The sequence below is a fragment of the Phodopus roborovskii genome, unplaced genomic scaffold (assembly GCF_943737965.1).
Source record: "Phodopus roborovskii unplaced genomic scaffold, PHOROB, whole genome shotgun sequence".
NCBI classification, from domain to species: Eukaryota; Metazoa; Chordata; class Mammalia; order Rodentia; family Cricetidae; genus Phodopus; species Phodopus roborovskii.
In genome coordinates this window covers 35,267,999-35,273,998 of record NW_026126540.1, presented here as the reverse complement: position 1 = coordinate 35,273,998, position 6,000 = coordinate 35,267,999, and positions in this window count along the sequence as shown.

Here is a 6,000-nt window from a genome sequence, read left to right as displayed (position 1 = left end):
ATCTTTTGGAAAAAGTCTCAGATAGGCTTTCTTGACATCTTTTTAGACGCTTCCTTACAACCAAATTAAGTGTCCCATTGTCCATCTTGGGAGCATTTACTGTTGTCTCTTTCTGTCTCTCTTTTGTTAATCAGAGAAGTTGGGGATAACCTGGGAGCCTACCACTTGCAGCGGACTCGCAAGCTATGGGTCTATACAGTAGCAGGTATCAGGGTTAAGTTCTTTACAAGACTCTGGTATGGGGGAAAAGGAACTCCCTACTTGGTTGCAGTTATTTTATATTGAGTATGCACATACAGAACTATAGTCTGTCCTATGTAGCAGCCCACAAGCCCACTGTCGACTCATTGACCTGACCACTGCCCTCTCCTGTCTGAGCTTCACCTGTGGATGTATGGCCCTCACTATGCAGTGTTGCAGTCATTTCCTTCTATTACTCCCAACAGACTGAAAGTTGCTGGGAACAGAGATCAGGCTAGCCCAGGATCTGCCAAATAGTCTGAGTGGCAGGTCTGCCAATCGATTCCACCCTCAGTCTGCACTCAGATTGCCCTGCAAGCTTTTCTCCTAGGGTGGCGCCACCCGGCCTTCTCAGCACGCATGCTCCTGCAGAACCCTCCTTAGACTCTAATATCAAAAGGCAGCTCTTGCTTCTTGTTCTTGACTCCTCAGCTCAAGCTAGTCAGGTAGACACAGAAAACCACACTGGTAATTCACCTGGCAGCACTAGCAAAGGATACACCGGGGGTGGCATAGGACAGAGGGCGGGGTGTCCTGGAACAGGTCTTGTGGAATGGGGCAGTTGGGGTGGAGAGCAGGCTGAGGACAGGCGCTGGGAAGATGGCCAGTAGACACGAGCTATCGGGGAGAGGCTCTGTGGACCAGCCCAAGGGGTTTGGACTTTATCCTGAAGCAGTAGGGTTTTCTTTAGGTAGAGGGGTGACATGATTTTTATTATTTTTATCTTTATTGCTTTTGTTCAAAGTTATAAACGTTGAAAAGTTGTTTTTTTTTTTTATGTAAAGTAACAATGATGCGAAATTTGGCCCTTTCTAAAACTTCATTTTGGCTATCTTGTTGGAATGGGGGGATAAAGTACAGAATTAGAGGGGAGGAGTCTGGAGGTTATTAGGACCCAGGCCAACTCCAGGGAGCGCAGGGAGCAAAGGAATGTCAGGCCTGCAAGATGACAGGTGCATGGGGAGTTATGGGGAGATAAGGAGGGACACATAAGGACCTGGCTTTAGGAAGCCGCTAATGCAGCAGGCCTGTGGACTCAACCATAACATTGGAGAAACAAAATAGCACTTGGAATTTATTTATTTATTCATTCATTGGTTTGTGTTGTTTATTTGTTTTTTTGAAACAGGGACTCACCATGTAGTAATTCTGGCTGGCCTAGAACTCACTATATAAACCAGGCTGGCCTTAAACTCACAGAGACCTCCCGAGTGCTGGGATTAAGGAGAATTTAGTTTTGTAAATTTACATTGTGTGTGTATGTGTGTGTGTGTGAGAGAGAGGTGTGGAGGTCAGAGGACAATGTCCTACCATGTGTGTTCTGGGGTTTGTTCAGGCTTGGTGGCAAGCACCTTCTGCAGCTGAGCTATCTCATGGCCCAGTACTTGGAATTTAAAAGGAAAAATGTTATCTACCACCTACACAGCTCCCATTCTAAACATCCCACACAAACAGCCTGGCAAAAGCACCCAGGCCTTGAAAAGGAATGGAGAGAGGGGAGAGCCACAGCAATCACAGGCTTCTTTGTATTGACACAAGACTGTCCCCACACCAGATGACACAGACTGTCCCCACGCCAGGTGACACACAGACTGTCCCCACGCCAGGTGACACACACACTGTTCCCACGCCAGGTGACACACACACTGTCCACACGCCAGGTGACACACAGTCATACACCAGATGACACACAGACTGTCCCCACACCAGGTGACACACAGACTGTCCCCACACCAGGTGACACACAGACTGTCCCCACACCAGGTGACACACAGACTGTTCCCACGCCAGGTGACACACAGACTGTCCCCACACCAGGTGACACACTGTCCCTACGCCAGGTGACACACAGACTGTCCCCACGCCAGGTGACACACAGACTGTGACACACAGACTGTCCCCACGCCAGGTGACACACACACTGTCCCCACGCCAGGTGACTTTTAATCCCAGCCCAGTTCCTCCGTGACCCTCTTAATGGCTTCTAGCTATTTCCTCTTGGGATCTGGCCAGCATAAGATCAGGAAATGCTAAGTTTTAGTTCTGGAATCAGTAAAGCATATTAGCAAAGGAAATCCACAAATAAAAAAAAAAAAACAATCATGTTATGAATTTCAAAGCCAAGGGAAAGGATCACAAACTGGACTATGCATCGCTGGGGACAGAAGCCACTTCACTTTGTGTGGGATGCTTGAGTTTGGCCCTGAGATCCCCAAGATTTGGCCTGTTTTGTTCCTGTTTATTTCCAGAACCTCTGTCTGCCACAATCTCCAGCTCTTGCTCTGGCCTCTTCTGACAAGGGAGATGCTTGACCAGGCAGGATGCAGACTCAGCTCTTTCAGAGGGCGAATATATTTGGGAAGTCCTTACCAATTGCTCTTTACTCAGTGTTTCTCGGGCTCTTGACTGATGATTTGACACATGGCACCACAGAATATTCAAGGACTCTTCCTTTAAAAAAAAACAAAACATTGTTTTGTGTATGGGAGTGAGCACACTTGAACATGGATGCACAGTACAGCCTCACGCGGCATTCTCAGGGCACCATCTCATTCCCTCCAAGAGGGTCTCTCATTAGCTTTCACCAATTAGGCTACAACTGGCTAGACAGTGAGCCCAGCGCTACAGTCTCTTCCTCCCAGGCACTGGGGATTGCAAGCAGACCAGTAATAATGTATTCTGGGGCTCAAACTCTGGTCTTATTTGTGAGGCAAGCACTTTACCAACTATTTTATTCTGCTGCCTCCAGGCCTCAAACTGACAAAAATCCTTCCCCCCAAACCTAAAGGCTGGTTTTGCAGGCATGAGTCATCATGCCCAGCACCTAGGTTTTTAAAACTACCTTACACGCAACAGTATGCTGCATGTTCTCACTCCTCGAAGCAATATCCTGTTCAAGTGACTTTGCTCAAAAGCACCTTTGGGCAGATATAGCTCAGCTGATAGTGCTAAAACAGAACCTATCGGATTCTGGGCTCAATACCCAGCACCAGACATGGCAAATGCCTCGAATCCCAGTATGGATTAGAGGGAGGAGGATGTGAGTTCCAAGGTTAACCTTAACTGCACAGTGAGTTTGAGGTCACCAGCCTAAAATATGTAAGATCCTCATAATTAAAAATAAAGAAAGAAAGAAAGAAAAAGGCGGGGGTGGGGAGAGTTGGCTGTAGGTTACCTGTTAAGATATTTTTGTTTGTCCTAGGGACTGGGCCTGTCGCCTACTGCATGCAAGGCATGCAACTCTATCACTGAGCTATTCTCAGCCCTACCCTTCTGTGTCATTAGTGTTTATTTCTGATGCTGATCGCAGGATGGTAATGTTCAACACTGAGGGGGTGAGTGTGGGCCTCTGGCCTCCTGAGTTAATCATTCACCTGGGCTGGCTGCTCAGAAGGGAACCAGAGGAATGCAGACATCTGCCTGCAGGAAGGAGGCCTTGGGGTCAGCCTGGGAGGTTGATAATGCACTCTACTCCACAGCTTTCATCCAGTCCTGAGTTACATGTCATGCTCATCTCCATTTTCCCGGATTGCAATTATTGGAGAAGGAAAACAATAACCTGACTGGTCAGGATATGGACTTCAACTCCAGCCTGTTTAAACAACCAACCAACTTGGGAAGCAGAGGCAGGAAGATTTCTGAGTTCAAGGCCAGCCTAGCCTACAGAGTAAGGCCAGTTCCAAGACAGCCAAGGCTACAGAGGAAACCCTGTCTCCCAAAACTGTAATTTTTTGAGGTAGGGTTTTCTTGTAGCTCAGGCTGACTTCTAGCCCCCCCCCCTCCCCCCACTACACGGTTTCTCTGTATGGCCCAGGCTGTCCTGGAACTTGCTCTGCAGATAAGGCTGGCTTTTAACTCAAGAGACCTGTCTGTCTGCCTCTGTGCTGGAATTAAAGCTAATACTGACCTCCAGCTTTTTGGTTTTTATTTTTAATTATGTATTATATAAGTACAAGTACCCTCAGGGGCCAGAAGAGGGTGTGGGAACCCTTAGACTTGGAGGAAGAGTTGTGAAATCAAACCTGAAATCTCAAAGGTCAAGAATCTTTTTTAGCCCTGAGCTATCCCTTTCGCTTCCCTGGCTCAAACTTTTCCCCTGCACCTTTGGAGCTTGTCCTAGAACTTGCTGGCCTTGAATTTAGAGATCTGCCTGCCTCTGAGTGCTGGGATTATAGGTGTGTACTGGCTCAAACTGTTTATCTTTCTGCCTGTAACACACACTTAACTCTGGCTTCATTTGCTCAGAGACAACTGTTTTTTTGTAGCAAACACATGAGGATTTCTCTTTTAATCCCCTCTTGAAAGCCAAGGCCATATTACATTTTTCTTCTAAGGCTAGGGTTAGGGCTCAGTGGTAGAACATGTGCCTAGTATGTGTTTTGGGGTTCAATTTCCTAACATATAGCAAGGAAATTAATTGTATGGTAAATAAAACAGCATGGTGGTGGGTTACAATTAAAACAAGCCAAACAAATCAAACCAAACCAACCCCTCTCATATACTGGTGGTGGAATGTTTGCCTTGTGAGTACAAGGCTCTGTACTCTACCTCCAGTACTGCAAAACAAGTAAATCATGGAGGTGGTAGGGAAAAATTGTTTCCATCTTTGAATTTTAGCCAAAGTCAGTTACTCCTTATATTTCTTATATTTGCTGTGAGCAGGGCATTTCTTTCCCGTAGAGGTAAAGTGATATTAGAACAGATGAACAAGGAGCCACAGACCACTGCAAAGAACTTGTTTCCTATAACCCCCGGGGGTGGACACCAACTATTAATACTTGATGTGGGACACTGATGTTCAAGGAGGGTAAGGAACTTGTTTGAACCTCAACTTGAACCCAGACAGGGTTAAAAGTCAGTACAAAGTAAACTAATGTTCTTCATATTTGACACTTTTACGGGGTTGGGGTGACAGCTCACTATAAGAGAGCTTGATGAGCAAGCTTGAGTACCTGAGTCCAAATTTACAGATTTCACACATATACATACGGAAAAAAACAACAAACTCAACCTCCACACTCTGTATTCACACATGCTATCCTTTGCACGTTTGAGTCATTTGAGTTCATGTCATCCTTGCCCAGAGAATGGAGTAAATGGTGACTGAATCTAAAAGCCTAGGGCAAAGCCTTTAATCCCAAAGGCAGGGGTATCTCTGTGAGTTTAAGGCCAGCCTGGTCTATATAACTGAGTTTCAGGGCAGCCAGGGCTGCATAAGAAAGGGTGGCAAATAGCAATGTACTACACCCTCCCCCACCAATCTCTAGCCCAGATACAACTTGGCCTCAGGCCTGGCAAGCTTGGGTTGTTATTTCCCGTCAAGTCACTCACACATTCATTCAGTTACCCAAGTCTATCATTAACTTCTTTCTTCATGTCTTCCAGACACTGTGCCTGACTTGATTTGCTGTATTGTAAACTGTGTGCTAGGGAGAGTGAGACTCAAGATACTCAGGTTTTCAGATAAACATGCAACCAATACCTAGTCTTTCACTCTGAAATTCAACACATGATGGTGTACACCTCTAATGCCAGAACTTGGGAGGCAGAGCAAGGAGGATCTGAGTTCCAGGCTAGCCTGGTCCATAGAGTAAGACTCTAAGATACATGAACAAGGACACCGACAGGCATGCTAATGTGGGAAGAGCAGAGAAACTAGTTATTCAATACCAAATGGTCATCCCTAAGAAACACACAAGTACTATCATATGGACTGAGCAGTCTGTATTTTGTATTCAGGCATATACACATGTAACAATT